An 18784-nucleotide genomic window follows, 5' to 3' on the forward strand; every position below is an offset into this window, starting at 1 on the left:
ACATACAGGCACACGTACACGTACACACACCCACAACCATATACATAGCACACATAGACACAAACACACACATAGATGTACACATAGAAACACATGCATACATATACACATAAACGAACAAAAATTTACAAACATGCACATAAACACAAACAAGCACACGTTTATGTACACAGAGACACTCGTGTACACACACACACAAATCCACACACACAGGCCGGCATGCACAAACATCCACGTGTCCACACAGATACGCAAATATGCAAACACAAACATATAAAACCATACACGCAGACTGACACAAGAATATGAAACACAACTGTGAGCAATAACATATACATAATAGTAAAAATAATGTTTATTGTCACAAGTTGGCTTACATTAACACTGCAAGAAGTTACTGTGAAAAAACGCTAGTCGCCACACTCTTGGCGCCTGTTCGGGTAGACAGAGGAAGAATTCAAAATGTCAAAATTACCTCACAAGCACATCTTTTGGGACTTGTGGGAGGAAACCGGAGCACCCGGACGAAACCCACACGGACACAGGGAGAACGTGCAGACTCCGCACAGATAGTAACCCAAGCCAGGAATCGAACCTGGGACTCTGGCGCTGTGAAGCAACAGTGCTAACCACTGTGCTACCGTGCCGCCCGTAATCGCACAATTTCACAATGACAGAAATATTTCCATTAAAACAGAGACAATAATCCACATTAACACACTAATGGGCACATGTAGTTACATATTAACAGATTCGTACACAGGCTCATACAAACACACATTAGTGCACATGGAGGCATCAATACACAGCAATAGATAGTTATAAACAAACATCAACGCATAAATAGCACTGCTGCCTCACAGCGCCATAAACCCGGGTTCAATTCCAGCCTCGGGTGATTGTCCGTGTTGAGTTTCCACGATCTCCCGTGTTTCCTCCCGGTGCTCCAGTTTCCTCCCACAGTCCAAAGATGTGCAGGTTAGGTGGATTAGCCATGCTATATCACCCCTTCGCGCCCAAAACGTTAGGTGGTGCTACGAGGTTCTGGGGATAAGGCAGGGCGTGCACCGTGCACCTCGGTAGGGTGTTCTTTCGGAGGGTCGGTGCAGACTCAATAGGCCGAATGGCCTCGTTCTCCACTGTAGGGATTATATGATGATGATTCTGTGATGAAATACACGCATTGACACACACACACGCATTTATCCAGGCACAAACATTAAGACACTGGCATGCATGATGAACGCAAAAAGACACATTAACACATATATTACTGGACAGGGAAGTATAAACACATATTAACACAGGCAATAATATATAAACATAGATTTCAACACATACAATATAACACTCATATATACACATTGACAGAAGACAAACAAAGTTCACACACAGGCGCTGACACACAAATACACAGGCCAATCCTCATTGACACGATGAACACACAGTGAACCTACACAGACATCTGGACACACAACAGAGGAGTAAATCAAAACACGGAATTTCGCATCTACACAGACACAAAAGATAAAGAACAAACACAAACTTCAGGCAATGGCGGCACGGTGGCATAGTGGTTAGCGCTGCTGCCTCACGCCACCATGGACCTGGGGTTGATCCCGCTCCTGGGTCTGTGTCCCAGTGGAGTTTTCACATTCTCCCCATGACCAGTGGGTCTCACCCCGACAACCCAAAGTTGTGCAGGGTAGGTGGATTGGCCAGGCTAAATTGCCCCTTAATTAGAAAAAAAAAGTTAAAGACATCAATTTCTGAGTGTCACGAACTCAACAGTAGATATGCAATGACAAATATATTAAAGAATGAATAAGCAGCGGGAGAAAATGAAACGAGAATATTAAAAATAAATCCTGGATTAATAAGCAATCTGATTATATTTATTTGCTCTATCCTCATAGATACCACAGACCACACCTGGCCTGAAGACGATGAGGATGATTACGGGAACATCTGGACAACCGCTTCCACATTCATCACCCTATTCTTCCTGAGCATTTCCTACAGCGCTGCAGTCACTCTGGTGAAGGTGAGAAGATTCAATCCACTCACACTTCAAACTGACAGAAGCCGTTTCAAAAATCTCTAAATGTTTGATTGATTAAAAACTCTAACATCAATGTCCCAGATCATAAACATCTGCTTCATCATTTTCTCTCTCTTTTACAGATCAAGTGATCGGTTAACTTTCGGACGCTGTAGACTTTCCCCAGCTGTTTATTATGATCTGTGTGTGACAGAAATACAATATCTCCTCTTGGTGACTAACAGTCAAATCTTCTCAGTTTATTATTCTGCATCTGTAACTGAGACAATCTTGGACAGTATTTCTGTTTCCCAGTTTGAAATGTACGAGATAATTTTGGCTGTAATATAATTGTAGCTAATAATTTCCCTCAATATCATGTCTAAATAAAGTAACTTATCTCGTTCCTTACTCATATCTTTGGCCTTTCCTTTACATTGAGCTCCTGTTCTCTCTTTCTGGTGTCTGTTACAGTTGTACATACATTTGGCAGTTCAGAGGGCATGTGTTCTGTTCTCACTGTGACCCTCAATCGTTATGTTTCCTTTCGTCAACTTCAAAATAAACTTTTGTGTAATATTTTCTCTGAAATTTTAATAAATATTGAATGAAAAATGAAGAAAATAAGACTTGTCTGAATCCTTTCTCTCAGGTCCATCGGCACCGCTCCATTTCCCCGATTACGCAGTTTTCTCCCCTTTCCCAGACAGATATTTCTCACCAGTCCTGTCTGGGATGTGTCTGAACTCAAGGCCCCTCAGTGAAGAGCCACTGCGCCACCAAGCGGCCCATCCGGGTAAACACACCTTCACCTTTGCCTTTTTATGGTTAAACTCCAGCGACAGGATGATTGCACAGCTAAAGAATTCCACAGATTCACTGCGCTCTGAGAGAAGAAATGTCGCTTCATGTCTGTCTTAAATTTGAGACCCCTTACTTTGAGATTATGCCCTCTGGTCCTGGACTCTCCCACAGGAGGAAACGTCCTCTCAGCATCTACCCTGTCAACCCCCCTGAGAATGCTTATGTCTCAAAAAGGTCACCTCTCATTCGTCTCAACTCCAATGAGTACAGGCCCAAACACCTCAACCTCTTCTAATCAGAAAATCTCTCCATATCCGGGACTAACCTTTAGTTCATTGGATTAGGCCAGTTTTCAGAGGCTAGATTCACAGTATAAAAGTGACCCACCGACTGTGCTGAATTTGGTGCATTTGAGTGCTATAGTGAGAGTTTGGTGACTGAGGGAGCTGGGTGCGGAGGGAGTAAGGTGTTCCTTTTATTTTGTTTGTTACATTTCCTCAAAGAGCGAGAAGGGAGCCAGGAGTTTACAGAGAGTGCAACTGACTGGGAGCAGAGTCGGAGGGCGGAGGTCCAGTTGGTCCACAGGGCAGCTATATTCTGTACGGTAAGAGGGGATGGAGGCTAGGCCAGTTGCATGCTCCTCCTGTAGGATGTGGGTGGTGAGGGATACCACCAGTGTCCCCGCTGACTATACCTGCGGGAAGTGCACCCAACTCCAGCTCCTTGGAGACCGTGTTAGGGAACTGGAGCTGGAGCTGGATGAACTTCGGATCATCCGGGAGGCAGAGGGGGTTATAGAGAAGAATTACAGGGAGGTAACCACAACCAATGTACAGGACAAGAGTAGCTGGGTTACAGTCAGGGGAAAGGAAACAAACAGGCAGACAGTGCAGGGATCCCTCGTGGCTGTTCCCCTTCAAAACAAGTATACCGTTTTGGATGCTGTTGGGGGGGGGGGGGGGGTGACCTACCGGGGGAAGGCCCTAGCGGCCAGGTCTCTGGCACTGAGTCTGACTCTGGGGCTCAGAAGGGAAGGGGGGAGAATGGAAAAGCAATAGTAACAGGGGATTCAGTGGTTAGGGAAATACATAGGAGATTCTGTGGTCGCGAGCGAGAATCCCGGAAGGTATATTGCCTCCTGGTTGCCAGGGCCAGGGATGTCGCGGATCGTGTCTTCAGGATCCTTAAAGGGGAGGGGGAGCAGCCAGAAGTCGTGGTGCACATTGGTACCAAGGACGTAGGTAGGAAAAGGGATGTGGAGGTAATAAACAAGTTTAGGGAGTTAGGCTGGAAGTTAAAAGCCAGGACAGACAGAGTTGTCATCTCTGGTTTGTTGCCGGTGCCACGTGATAGCGAGGCTAGGAATAGGGAGGGAGCGCAGTTGAACACATGGCTGCAGGAATGGTGTTTGAGGGAGAGCTTCAGGTATTTGGATAATTGGAGTGCATTCTGGGGAAGGTGGGACCTGTACAAGCAGGACGGGTTGCATCTGAACCAGAGGGGCACCAATATCCTGGGAGGGAGGTTTTCTAGGACTCTTCGGGAGGGTTTAACCTAATTTGGCAGGGGAATGGGAACCGGATTTGTAGTCCAGCAACTAAGTTAGCCGATATTCAGGACGCAAAAACGTGTAGTGAGGCAGTGGGGAAGGGAACACTGACAAAGGAGAGTACTTGCAGGCACGGAGATGGGTTGAAGTGTGTATACTTCAACGCAAGAAGCATCAGGAATAAGGTGAACTTCAGGCATGGATCGGTACTTGGGACTACGATGTGGTGGCCATCAAGGAAACTTGGTAGAAGAGGGGCAGAAATGGTTGTTGGAGGTCCCTGGTTATAGATGTTTCAATAAGATTCGGGAGGGTGGTAAAAGAGGTGGGGGGGGGGGACTGGCATTGTTAATTAGAGATAGTATAACAGCTGCAGAAAGGCAGTTCGAGGAGTATCTACCGACTGAGGCAGTATGGGTTGAAGTCAGAAATAGGAAAGGAGCAGTCACCTTGTTGGGAGTTTTCTATAGGCCCCTCAACAGTAGCAGAGATGTGGAGGAACAGATTGGGAAACAGATTTTGGAAAGGTGCAGAAGTCACAGGGTAGTCGTCATGGGTGACTTCAACTTCCCAAACATTGAGTGGAAACTCTTTAGATTAAATAGTTTGGATGGGGTGGTGTTTGTGCAGTGCGTCCAGGAAGCTTTTCTCACACAGTACGTAGATTGTCCGACCAGAGGGGAGGCCATATTGGATTTGATTCTTGGTAATGAACCAGGGCAAGTGCTAGATTTGTTAGTGGGGGAGCATTTTGGAGATAGTGACCACAATTCTGTGACTTTCACTGTAGTAATGGAGAGGGATAGGTGCGTGCAACAGGGCAAGGTGTACAATTGGGGGAAGGGTAAATTCGATGTTGTCAGACAAGAACTGAAGTGCATAAGTTGGGAACATAGGCTGTCAGGGAAGGACACAAGTGAAATGTGGAACTTGTTCAAGGAACAGGTACTACGTGTCCTTGATATGTATGTCCCTGTCAGGCAGGGAAGAGATGGTCGAGTGAGGAAACCATAGTTGACAAGAGAGGTTGAATGTCTTGTTAAGAGGAAGAAGGAGACTTATGTAAGGCTGAGGATACAAGATAGCCAGGAGGGAACTGAAGAAAGGGATGAGGAGAGCTAAGAGAGGGCATGAACAATCTTTGGCGGGTAGGATCAAGAAAAACCCCAAGATCTTTTACACATTTGTGAGAAATATGAGAATGACTAGATCGAGGGTAGGTCCGATCAAGGATAGTAGCGGGAGATTGTGTATTGAGTCTGAAGAGATAGGAGAGATCTTGAACGTGTACCTTTTTGCAGTATTTACAAATGAGAGGGGCCATATTGTTGGAGAGGACAGTGTGAAACAGACTGGTAAGCTCGAGGAAATACTTGTTAGGAAGGAAGATGTGTTGGGCATTTTGAAAAACATGAGGATAAACAAGTCCCCCGGGCCGGACGGGATATATCCAAGGATTCTATGGAAAGCAAGAGATGAAATTGCAGAGCCATTGGCAATGATCTTTTCGTCCTCACTGTCAACAGGGGTGGTACCAGGGGATTGGAGAGTGGCGAATGCCGTGCCCCTGTTCAAAAAAGGGAATAGGGACAACCCTGGGAATTACAGGCCAGTTAGTCTTACTTCGGTGGTAGGCAAAGTAATGGAAAGGGTATTGAGGGATAGGATTTCTGAGCATCTGGAAAGACACTGCTTGATTAGGAATAGTCAGCACGGATTTGTGAGGGGTAGGTCTTGCCTTACAAGTCTTATTGAATTCTTTGAGGAGGTGACCAAGCATGTGGATGAAGGTAAAGCAGTGGATGTAGCGTACATGGATTTTAGTAAGGCATTTGATAAGGTTCCCCATGATAGGCTTATGCAGAAAGGAAGGAGGCATGGGATAGCGGGAAATTTGGCCAATTGCATAACGAACTGGCTAACCGCTAGAAGTCAGAGAGTGGTGGGGGATGGAAAATATTCAGCCTGGATCCCAGTTGCCAGTGGCGTACCGCAGGGATCAGTTCTGGATCCTCTGCTGTTTGTGATTTTCATTAATTACTTGGATGAGGGAGTTGAAGGGTTGGTCAGTAAATTTGCAGACGATATGAAGATTGGTGGAGTTGTGGATAGTGAGGAGGGCTGTTGTCGGCTGCAAAGAGACATAGATAGGATGCAGAGCTGGGCTGAGAAATGGCAGATGTAGTTTAACCCTGAAAAGTGTGAGGTTGCCCATTTTGGAAGGACAAATATGAATGCGGAATATAGGGTTAACGGTAGGGTTCTTGGCAATGTAGGGGAGCAGAGATCTTGGGGTCTATGTTCATACATCTTTGAAAGTTGCCACTCAAGTGGATAGAGCTGTGAGGAAGGTCTATGGTGTGCTAGCGTTCATTAACAGAGGGATTGAATTTAAGAGCCGTGCGGTGATGATGCAGCTGTACAAAACCTTGGTAAGGCCACATTTGGAGTACTGTGTACAGTTCTGGTCACCTCATTTTAGGAAGGATGTGGAAGCTTTGGAAAAGGTGCAAAGGAGATTTACCAGGATGTTGCCTGGAATGGAAAGTATGTCTTACGAGGAAAGGTTGAGGGTGCTAGGCCTTTACTCATTAGAATGGAGAAGGATGAGGGGCAACTTGATAGAGGTTTATAAGATGATATGGGGAATAGATAGAGTAGACAGTCAGAGACTTTTTCCCCGGGTTGAACAAACCATTACAAGGGGACATAAATTTAAGGTGAATGGTGGAATATATAGGGGGGATGTCAGAGGTAGGTTCTTTACCCATAGAGTAGTGGGGGCATGGAATGCACTGCCTGTGGAAGTAGTTGAGTCGGAAACATTAGGAACCTTCAAGCGGCTATTGGATAGGTACATGGATCACGGTAGAATGATATAGTGTAGATTAATTTGTTCTTAAGGGTAGCACGGTAGCATTGTGGATAGCACAATTGCTTCACAGCTCCAGGATCCCAGGTTCGATTACGGCTTGGGTCACTGTCTGTGCGGAGTCTGCACCTCCTCCCCTTGTGTGCGTGGGTTTCCTCCGGGTGCTCCGGTTTCCTCCCACAGTCCAAAGATGTGCAGGTTAGGTGGATTGGCCATGATAAATTGCCCTTAGTGTCCAAAATTGCCCTTAGTGTTGGGTGGGGTCACTGGGTTATGGGGATAGGGTGGAGGTGTTGACCTTGGGTAGGGTGCTCTTTCCAAGAGCCGGTGCAGACATGATGGGCCGAATGGCCTTCGTCTGCACTGTAAATTCTACGATAATCTATGATTAATCTAGGACAAAGGTTCGGCACAATATCGTGGGCCGAAGGGCCTGTTCTGTGCTGTATTTTTCTCTGTTCTATGTTCTAACCTAGTGAACCTTCTCTGGACTGTCTCCAATGCCCGCATATCTTTCCTCAGGAAAGGGGACTAATGTTGTTCACAGTATTCCAAGTGTGGTCTAACTATTGCCTTGTATAATTTCAGCTGGACTTCTCTATTTTTATGCTGCATTCCCTTTGAAATAAAGGCCAACCTTCCATTTACCTTCCCAATGACCTGCTGAACCTACACGCTAGCTTTTGTGATTAATGCCCGAGGACCCCCAGGTCCCTCTGTGCTGCAGTTTTCTGTCGTCTTTCTCATTTTAAATAATATTCAGCTCCTTTATTCTTCCCATCAAAGTGCATACATTTTCGTTTCCCTACATTATATTCCATTTCTCAAATTTTTGCCCACTCAACTAACCTGTTTATAGCCGTGTGTAGACTTCCCACCTATTTTTGTGTCAACCACAAAGTTTGCAAAAGTGCATTCGCTTCCCTTGTCCAAGTCATTAATATATATGGTAAATAACTGTGGCCCCAGTATGGATCCCAGCGGCACTCCGCTAGTTATGTTGCCATTCTGAAAATGCCCCCTTATCCCAATTTTCTGTCTTTTATAATAATAATAATTATTGTCACAAGTAGGCTTCCATTAACATTGCAATGAAGTTACTGTGAAAAACCCCTAGTCGCCACACACCGACGCCTGTTCGGGTACACTGAGGGAGAATTCAGAATGTCCAATTCACCTAACAACCACGTCTTCGGGACTTGTGGGAGGAAACCGGAGCACCTGGAGGAAACCCACGGAGACACGGAGAGAACGTGCATTATCATGGTCAGTTCCCCAACACTATGAGCTCTTATCTTATTATGTAGCCGGTTGTGTGGTACCTTATCAAACACTTTTTGGAAATCCAAGTATATTAGATCTACTGGCTCCCCGTCATCTATCCTGCTTGTTACCACCTCAAAAATTTCTAACAAATGTTTCAAACATGATTTCCCCTTCATGAAGCCATGCTGACTCTGTTTGATGATATTATGCTTTTCAAAATGTTCTGCGATTACATCCTTTATAATGGACTCTTAACATTTTCCCGATGACAGATGTTAAGTTTATTGGCCTATCGTTATTGGTTTTTGTCTCCCTCCTTTATTAAATAAAGATGTTGCATGAGCAGTTTTCCAATCCTTCGGGACTTTTCAAGAATTTGACCAGGGCATCCACTATCTCTGCAGCTACTTCCTTTACTATCCTGGGATGCAACCCATCAGGCCGGGAACATAGCAGACTTTTGCTCCATTAGTTTCCGAATACTTTTTCTCTGGTGTAGTTATTGTGTTTATTGCCTTCCCCTTTTGCCTTTGATTATTTAGTATTTGTGGAATGCTATTACTGTCTCCTACCGTGAAGACTGACTCACAGTATTTATTTAACTCCTCTGCCATTTCCTGACTCCCATCATTATTTCCGCAGTCTCATTCTCTCAGGAACCGACGTCCACTTCAGTGCCTCTCTTCATTTTTAAGAAATTAAGGAAACTCTTGCTGTCCATTTCTATATTACTTCCTAGTTTATCCTCATGGTATATGTCCTCCCTGTTTTTGCTCATCTACTGTTTTTTTTCTGAAAACTTTCCCAAACCTCTGGGAATATATTTGCCAAGATACGTTTTAACTTTGAGTTTAACACTATATTTACCTTGGCAGAGCTGTCTCACAGATTAGCTAAGCAACAACCTGACATAGTCATACTCACAGAATCATACCTTAGACAATGTCCCAGACAGCACTGTTACCATTCCTGGGTATGTCCTGTCTCACCGGTAGGACAGATCCAGCAGAGGCCGCGGCACAGTGGTATACATTCAGGAAGGAGATACCCTGGGAGTCCTCAACATGGACTCTGTTGAGAACAGGAAGACAACATGAAGTCCCACGGCTGCAGGTTAAATATGGGCAACATACCGGCCACCATCCGCTGATTACAATGTACCGGCCACCATCCGCTGATGAACGATGTACGCCTCCATGTTGAACACCACTTGGAGGAAGCACTGAGGGTGGCAAGGGAGCAGATTATGCTCTGGGAGGGGTACTTCAATATCCATCACTAAGAGTGTCTTGGTAGTACCACCACAGACCGAGCTGGCTGGGCCCTAAAGGACATAGCCGCTAGACTGGGACTGCAGCAGGCGGTGAGGGGACCAACCAGAGGGAAGAACATATTTGACCTCATTCTCACCAATCTGCCTGCTGAAGATGCATCTGTCCATGACAGTATCAGTAGAAGTGACCACCGCACAGTCCTTGTGGTGACAAAGTCCCGTCTTCACATTGAGGATATACTCTCCATCGTGTTGTGTGGCGTTACCACTGTGCTAAATGGTATAGATTTCAAACAGATATTGAAACTCAAAACTGGGCATCTATGAGGCTATGTGGGCCATCAGCAGCAGCAGAATTGTATTCAACCACAACCTGCCACCCTCATGGCCACCACTCTACCATTACCACCAAGCCAGGGGATCAACACTGGTTCTATGAAGAGTGCAGGAGAGCATGCCAGGAACAACATTAGACATACCAAAAAATGAGGTGTCAATCTGGTGAAGCTACAACACAGGACTTCTTGTGTGCCAAACAGCATAAGCTACAAGTAATAGACAGAGCTAAACGGTTCCATAACGAACACATCAGGTCCAAACTCTGCAGTTCTGCCACATCCAGTCACGTATGGTTGTGGACAATTAAACAATTCACTGGAGGAGGAGGCTCCACAAATATCCCCATCCTCAATGATGGAGGAGCGAAGCACATATGTGCTAGAGGCAAGGCTGAAGCATTTACAACACCATCAGCCAGAAGTACCGACTGGATGATCCATCTCAGTCTCCTTCGGAGGTCCCCAGCATCACAGATGTCAGTTTTCAGCCGATAAATTCACTCCACGTGATATGAAGAAACAGCTGAAGGCACTGAATACTGCAAAGGCTATGGGCTCTGACAATATAGGGACAATAGTACTGATGTCTTGTGCTCCTGAACTTGCCGCACCCCTAGCCAAGCTGTCCCAGCAGAACTAGAACACTGGCATCTACACTGTCGAAAATTGCCCAGGCGTGTCCTGTACACAACATGACAAATGCAACCCAGCCAATTATCACACCGTCAATCTACTCTCCATGATCAGCAAAATGATGGAAGGAGTCATCAGTAGTGCGATCAAGTGGCACTTACTCAGCAATACCCTTCTCTCGGATGCTCAGTTTGGGTTCCGCCAGGGTCAATCTGCTCCTAACCTCATTGCAACCTTGGTTCAAACATGGACACAAGAGCTGAATGTGAGAGGTGAGAATGACTGCTCTTGACATCAAGGCAGCATTTGATAGAGTATGGCATCAAGGAGCCCTAGGTAAACTGGAGTCAATGGGAATCAGGGGAAAAACTCTCCACTTACTGGAGTCATATCTGGCACAAAGGAAAATGGTTGTGGTGTTTGGAGGTCAATCATCTCAGCTCCAGGACATCACTGCAGGAGTCCCTCAGGGTAGTGTCCTAGGCCCAATCATCTTCGATCCCAGGTCCACAGGTCATTATCCTGGGTATCTGGATCATTAGTCCAGCGACAAGACCACTACGCCAACATCTCCCCTATACACCACCTCTGAAACTGGGATAACTGAGTGAATCGCTTCTCACACATGAAGCAAATGAATGGTCTCTCCCCAGTGTGAACCCACTGGTGATTCAGCAGGGTGGATGACTGAGTGAGTCTCTCCCCACACACAGAGCAGTGAATGGTCTCTTCCCGGTGTAATCTGGTGTTTCAGCAGGCTGAATGATTGAGTGAATCCCTTCCCAGACACGAGAAGCTGAATGGTCCCTCCCCAGTGTGAATTTGGTGGTGTTTCAGTAGGCTGAATGAGTGAATCACTTCCCGCAAACGGAGCAGGTGAATAGCCTCTCCCCACTGTGAATTCGCCGGTGAGTCAGCAAAAGCTTGTTACTTTTAAAGCTCTTTTCCCAGCTGGAGCATTTAAACGGCCTCAAGTCAGAGTGAAGAAGTCGGTTTGAAGTGAGGTCAGTTAGTTGACAATCCCTTCCCACAAATAGAGCAGATGAACAGTTTCTCGCCGGTGTGAGTTCTCTGGTGTTTATGTAAGTTGGATAGCTGAGTGAATCCTTGACCACATTCTGAGCAGATGAATGGCCTCCCCCGGTGTGACTCCATTGATGAATTTCCAGCACAGACAGGGATCTGAATCTCTTCCCACAATCCCCACATTTCCACGGTTTCTCCATGGTGCCAGTGTCCTTGTGTCTGTCCAGATTGGCTTCAAGAAGACCACCATCATACCGGTGCCAAAGAAGAACCAGGCAGCGTGCCTCAATGACTACCGTCCTGTGGCCCTGACTTCAGTGATAATGAAGTATTTCGACAGGTTGATCATGAAGCGCATCACCTCCACACTCCCAGAACGCCTTGATCCACTGCAATTCGCATACCGCCACAACCGGTCCACAGCAGATGCCATTTCTCTGGCCCTACACTCATCCCTAGAGCATCTCGACAGCAAGGACTCCGACATCAGACTCCTATTTATTGACTACATATCCGCCTTCAACACCATAATCCCAGCCAAGCTCATATCAAAGCTCCAAAACCAACAGTCTATCCCTCAATGCCAGCAAAACTAAAGAGCTGGTCATTGGCTGCAGGAAGCAAAGTACTGTACACACACCCCTGTCAGCATCAACGGGGCCGAGGTTAAGATGGTTAGCAGTTTCAAATTCCTATGGGTGCACATCTCAAAAAATCTGTCCTGGTCCACCCATGTTGACGCTACCACCAAGAAAGCACAACAGCGCCTAAACTTCCTCAGGAAACTAAGGAAATTCAGCATGTCCACATTAACTCTTGACAACCTTTGCAGATGCACCATAGAAAGCATCCTATCGGGCTGCATCACAGCCTGGTATGGCAACAGCTCGGCCCAAGATCGCAAGAAACTTCAGAGAGTCGTGAACATAGCTCAGTCCATCACACAAACCTGCCTCCCATCCATTGACTCCATCTACACCTTTCATGGCCTGGGGAAAGCGGGCAGCATAATCAAAGACCCCTCCCACCCGGCTTACTCACTCTTCCAACTCCTTCCATCGGGCAGGAGATACAGTAGGCTGAGAACACGCACGGAGAGACTCAAAAACAGCCCCTTCCCGCTGTTTTTTTAAAATAACATTTTATTGAAGTATTTTTTGGTATTGTAACAACAAAATAAACAATGTACATGAAACTATATACATAGTGCAAAAGCTGTTACCCTCCCTTCCAGGTCCCACCTTTAATAACCCCCTACTTTAAGCTAAACTAACCCCCCCCACCACCCCCCCCACCCCCCCCCCCCCCCCCCCCCACCTTCTGCTGATGATCAATTTTCCACGAAGAAGTCGACGAACGGTTGCCACCTCCGGGTGAACCCTAACATTGACCCTCTCAAGGCGAACTTGATTTTCTCCAAACAGAGGAAGCTAGCCATGTCCGCTAGCCAGGTCTCTGACTTCGGGGGCTTTGAGTCCCTCCAAGCTAATAATATCCGTCTCCGGGCAACCAGGGTAGCAAAGGCCAGAACGTCTGCCTCTTTCTCCTCCTGGATTCCTGGGTCTTCTGACATTCCGAAAATCGCCACCTCTGGACTCAATGCCACTCTTGTTTTTAACACCCTGATCATGACATCTGCAAACCCCTGCCAAAATACCCTCAGCTTCAGACATGTCCAGAACATGTGGACATGGTTCGCTGGTCCTCCCGCACATTTTGTACACCTGTCTCCCACCCCCAAAAATATGCTCATCCAGGCCCGACTGAACGAACTTGAATTGTATCAGGCTGAGCCTGGCGCATGTTGTGGACGCGTTGACTCTACTCAACGCATCCACCCATAGACCATCCTTTATCTCACCTCCCAGCTTCTCCTCCCACTTGCGCCTCAGCTCCTCGGTCTGCATCTCCTCTGACCCCATAAGTTCCTTGTAAATGTCAGAGACGCTCCCTTCACCTACCCATCCTCTGGAAACTACCCTGTCCTGAATTCCCCTTAGCGGTAGGAGCAGGAAGGTTGACACCTCTTTACGTAGTAAGTCCCCCACCTGCAGATACCTGAATTCGTATCCCCTCACCAACCCAAACTTCTCCTCCAGTGCCCTCATACTCGGAAAGCTCCCCTCTATAAACAAATCCCCCATCCTCTCAATCCCTGCTCTCCGCCATATCCGGAACCCCCAATCCATATATCCCGGGGCAAACCGGTGATTATTACAGATTGGGGACCAGACCGATGCTCCCTCTGCTCCCACATGTCTCCTCCATTGCCCCCGGACTCTCAGGGCCACCACCACCACGGGGCTGGTGGAGTATCGTGCCGATGGGAATGACAGAGGCACAGTTACCAATGCCCCCAGACTGGTGCCCTTGCATGAAGCCACCTCCATACGCTCCCATGCCCACCCCTCCCCCACCACCCACTTCCTGATCATGGCTATATTCGCCGCCCAGTAATAGTTACTAAAATTTGGCAGCGCCAGCCCGCCCTCTCCCCGACTCCACTCAAGCATTACCTTCCTTACTCGTGGGGTCTTGCCAGTGATCACTTTGTTGACCCGTTTAAAAAAGGACCGCGGAATAAAAATTGGGAGACATTGAAACGCGAACAGGAATCTTGGGAGGACTGTCATCTTCACCGTCTGCACCCTCCCAGCCAGTGACGACGGAAGCGCGTCCCACCTTCAGAAATCATCCTTCATTTGGTCTACTCGCCGGGCCAAATTTAATTTATGCAGCCGGTCTCATTCCCGCGCCACTTTGATGGTTAAGTACCTAAAGCTTCCCCCTACTAATCTAAACGGCAGCTCCCCCAATCGCCTCTCCTGTCCCCTTGTCTGGACCACAAACATCTCACTTTTCCCCATATTTAACTTGTACCCCGAAAACCAGCTAAATTCCCCGAGAATCCTCATAATTTCTTCCGTCCCCTCTATTGGGTCCGATACATACAGAAGCAGGTCGTCTGCATAGAGTGAGACTCTGTGCTCCACCCCCCACCCCCCTCCCGGACCAGCCCCTTCCAGCCCCTTGAGGCTTTCAGAGCAATCGCCAGTGGCTCTTTTGCCAGCGCAAACAACAGTGGGGAAAGGGGGCATCTCTGTCTCGCCCCTCTGTGCAGACTAAAATAGTCCGATGTTGTCCTATTCATCCATACACTTGCCACAGGAGCCTTATACAGCAACCCGACCCAGTCAATAAAACCCCGCCCAAATCCAAACCGTCCCAGTACCTCCCACAGATTATCCCATCAAAGATTACCCGATCAAAGACCTTTTCTACATCCATTGCGATCACTACCTCCAACTCCCTACCTTCCGGGGGAATCATGATCACGTTTAACAACCTTCTTACATTGGCCACCAACTGCCTACCCTTAACAAACCTCGTCTGGTCCTCCCCAATAACGTCAGGAACTCAATCCTCAATCCCGGAGGACAAAATTTTGGCCAGCAATCTGGCATCTACATTCAACAGGGAGATAGGCCTATAGGATCCACACAGCTCCGGGTTCTTGTCCCGCTTAAGGATCAGCGAAATCGTGGCCTGTGACAACGTCGGAGGCAGCACCCCTCTTTCCTTTGTCTCATTGAACATCCTCAACAACACCGGCCCCAATATCCCAGCGAATCTTTTATAAACCTCCACTGGGTACCCGTCCGGCCCCAGGGCTTTACCCGACTGCATGGCCTTCAAGCCCTCCACTATCTCTTCCAGCCCAGTCGGGGCCCCCAGCCCTTCTACCACCTCCCCGTCCACCTTTGGGAAATTCAGCCCCTCCGAGAAGTGCCTCATCCCCTCCGGTAGGGGGTTCTGACCTATACAGCCTACTGTAGAAATCCCTAAATGCCTTATTCACCCCTGCTGAACCTCCAACCAGGTTCCCATCTCCGTCATTTACTTTCCCTATCTCCCTGGTTGCCTCCCTCTTTCTAAGCTGCTGTGCACGCATTCTACTGGCCTTCTCTCCATACCCATAGGTCGCCCCCCTCGCCTTTCTCAGCTGCTCCACCGCCCTCCCTGTGGTTAACAAGCCAAACTCCGATGTAGCCTCCGCAATTCCCTTAAAAGCCCTGCCTCTGGGGTCTCCGCCTACCTCCTATTGATCTGTAGTATCTCCTTTACCAGTCGGCCCGTCTCTGCCCTGTCCACCTTCTCCCTCTGGTCTGCGATTGTGATCACCGAGTACCCCGTGTCCACCACCCCTGTCAATAAGGCCCTACTCACCTACTCAAAAACAAAGAAGTCAATCCGGGAGTACACTCTATGCACGTGTGAGTAGAAGGAGAACTCCTTCACCCTCTGCTGCCCAAATCTCCATGGATCCACCCCCCCTCCCGCCCCCCCCCCGCCCCGCCCGCCCCCCCCCGCCCCGCCCCCCCCCCGCCCCGCCCGCCCCCCCCCCCCGCCCGCCCCCCCCCCGCCCCGCCCGCCCCCCCCCCCCCGCCCGCCCCCCCCCCCCCCACCCCCCCCCCCCCCCCGCCCCCCCCCCCCCCCCCGCCCCCCCCCCCCGCCCCCCCCCCCCCCACCCCGCCAAATCTGCTCCATGCACCCTTTTAGTTCCTTTGCCATTGCTGGCACCCTGCCCGTTTTCAAGTTTGACCGGTCCAAGCCAGGGTCAATAACTGTTGAAGTCCCCTCCCATGACCAACTTTGCGAGTCCAGGTCCGGTATCTTCCTCAGTGGCCTCTTTATAAACTTCACATCATCCCAATTTGGCACGTACATATTTACTAATACCACCTGCACCCCCTCCAGTTTCCCACGGACCATAATGTACCGACCTCCCACATCTGAGACTATTCTACCCGCCTCAAACACCAACCGCTTATTGATCAGGATCGCGACCCCTCCAGTCTCTGAGTCTCGTCCCGAGTGAAAGACCTGACTGACCCAGCCTTTCCTCAATCTAATCTGATGAGTTACTCTAAGGTGCATCTCCCGCAACATTACCACATCCACCTTCAGTCCCCTAAGATGCGCGAACACACATGCCCTCTTGACCGGCCCATATAACCCTCGAACATTCCAGGTGATCAACCTAGTTGGGGGGCTCATTGCCCCCCCCCTTTCACCGATCAGCCATCCCCTTTTTTGGGCCCACCTGCAGCCCATGCTCCGCACCTCCACCAGCCCGCCCCCAGACAGCCTCCACCCCCAACCTCCTCTCTGTCCCTTAGCCCAAATCCCTCCTTCGTCAGCAGAACATTCACCCCCTCCCTCCCCCTAGTAACAACACTCTGTAACCCAAACCCTTTAATAAACCGAACATATGCAACCCCCCCCCCCCCACTGCGCTTCCATGAGCAAGCCCACCCAGCTCGCTTGGTGGCCCCCATCCCTGGCGCTGGATAGTCTCCCACCTATTGTTCCCTCACCACCCTCCCCTCACTCATACAAACAAACTCCAACATCATACAATCCCCACACAATTGCCCTACAGAAAACACCAAAATCTAAACAAGCGGACCTCCATCCCCCAACAGTGCAAATGAAAACCTTAACTCACTCAGCTCTACTGCTGGTCCCAAATCAATGCAAAATGCATTACAAACAGCTTCCAGAAATAAGAAACTTTTTTTAAAAAAAGAACAGAAAAACCAAAAAAAAACATGAACATTGCAGCAAAGTTCAAAAGTTCTCGGTCCACCACCAGTCCTTTCCTTTTCGCGAAGTCCAGCACGTCCTCAGGTGACTCAAAATAAAAGTGCTGCTCCTCATGCATGACCCAAAGATGGGCCGGAGACAACAGTTTGAATTTCACCTTTTTCTTAAAAAGGATCGACCTGATCTGGTTGAAGCCTGCTCTTCTCCTGGCCACCTCCACACTCAGGTCCTGATAGATCCGCAGGATACTGTTATCCCACTTACAGCTCCGTGTCTGCTTGGCCCACTGTAGAATGCGCTCCTTATCCAAGGACCTGTGGAATCTCACGATCATTGCCCTCAGGGGGTCTCCCATTCATGGCTTCCTCGCGAGCGCTCTGTGAGCCCTGTCCACCTCCAAGGGTCGGGGGAATGCCCCATCCCCCAGCAGCTTCTCAAACATGTCCGTGATGTATGCCCCAACGTCCGCTCCTTCAGACCCCTCCGGGTGCCCAACAATTCTCGATTTCTGCCGGCGAGACCTATTCTCTTGGTCCTCCACCTTCTCCAGGGGCTGCTTCTGCTGGTCTCTCAGCATCCCCACCTCCAACTCCACCGCAGTTTGATGTTCCTCCTGCTCAGCCAGTGCCTTCTCTACCTTCTGGATCGCCCAATCTTGGGCGTCCAATCTAAGCTCCAGCCGCTCAATTGACTCTTTTATTGGGTCCAAGGTGTCCAGTTTCTGCTTAGCAAAGCCTTCCTGAATAACTTGCATCAGCTGCTCCAGAGGCTGCTGGGTCGACAAACCAGAGGTCTGGTCATCCGCTATGCTGTCTCCCGCTGCAGCTTCAGCCCAAGCCTTCTCTGTCTTTCTGTTTCTGCCTTGATGAGCACATCTAGTCCTTCTCTCCATGCACCAATGTGGGAATTCAGTACACAATTGCCTCTGTCATCAGTTTTACAATTCAAGTCCGGTAGAAAATTGGGGGAAAAGGCCAAAAATGCTGACTCGAGTAGGAGCCAGCAAATGTGTGACTTACTTCTTCATAGCCGCCACCAGAAGTCCTCTTCTTCCCGCTGTTACCAGACTCCTAAACAACCCTCTTATGGACTGACCTCATTGACACTACACCTCTGTATGCTTCATCCGATGCCGGTGCTTACACAGTTAAATTGTGTGCCTTGTGTTGCCCTATTATGTATTTTCTTTTATTCCCTTTTCTTTTCAAGTACTCAGTGATCTGTTGAGCTGCTCGCAGAAAAATACTTTTCATTGTATCTCGGTACACGTGACAATAAACAAATCCAATCCAATCCAACCCAATGATCAGTTGAATCCTCGTCCACACACAGAACACGTGTACAGTCTTTCCTTGCTGTGAATGGTGTGATGTTC

At 48.4% G+C, this 18784-nt stretch overlaps 1 protein-coding gene and 1 long non-coding RNA gene across 2 annotated transcripts in view; both read right to left on the reverse strand.

The window, feature by feature from the left end:
- LOC140418828 (uncharacterized) overlaps nt 1-18784 on the reverse strand; it is a 178025-nt gene that overhangs the window by 85660 nt on the left and 73581 nt on the right. The gene's annotated exons all lie outside the window — the stretch shown is intronic.
- LOC140422658 (uncharacterized) lies at nt 338-1772 on the reverse strand. Its single transcript, XR_011947541.1, has 2 exons — nt 1547-1772; nt 338-1139 (listed from the first exon to the last, which is right to left on the reverse strand). It is a non-coding gene; the product is annotated as an uncharacterized lncRNA (long non-coding RNA).

The sequence above is a fragment of the Scyliorhinus torazame genome, chromosome 5 (genome assembly GCF_047496885.1).
Source record: "Scyliorhinus torazame isolate Kashiwa2021f chromosome 5, sScyTor2.1, whole genome shotgun sequence".
In the NCBI taxonomy this organism is placed as follows: domain Eukaryota; kingdom Metazoa; phylum Chordata; class Chondrichthyes; order Carcharhiniformes; family Scyliorhinidae; genus Scyliorhinus; species Scyliorhinus torazame.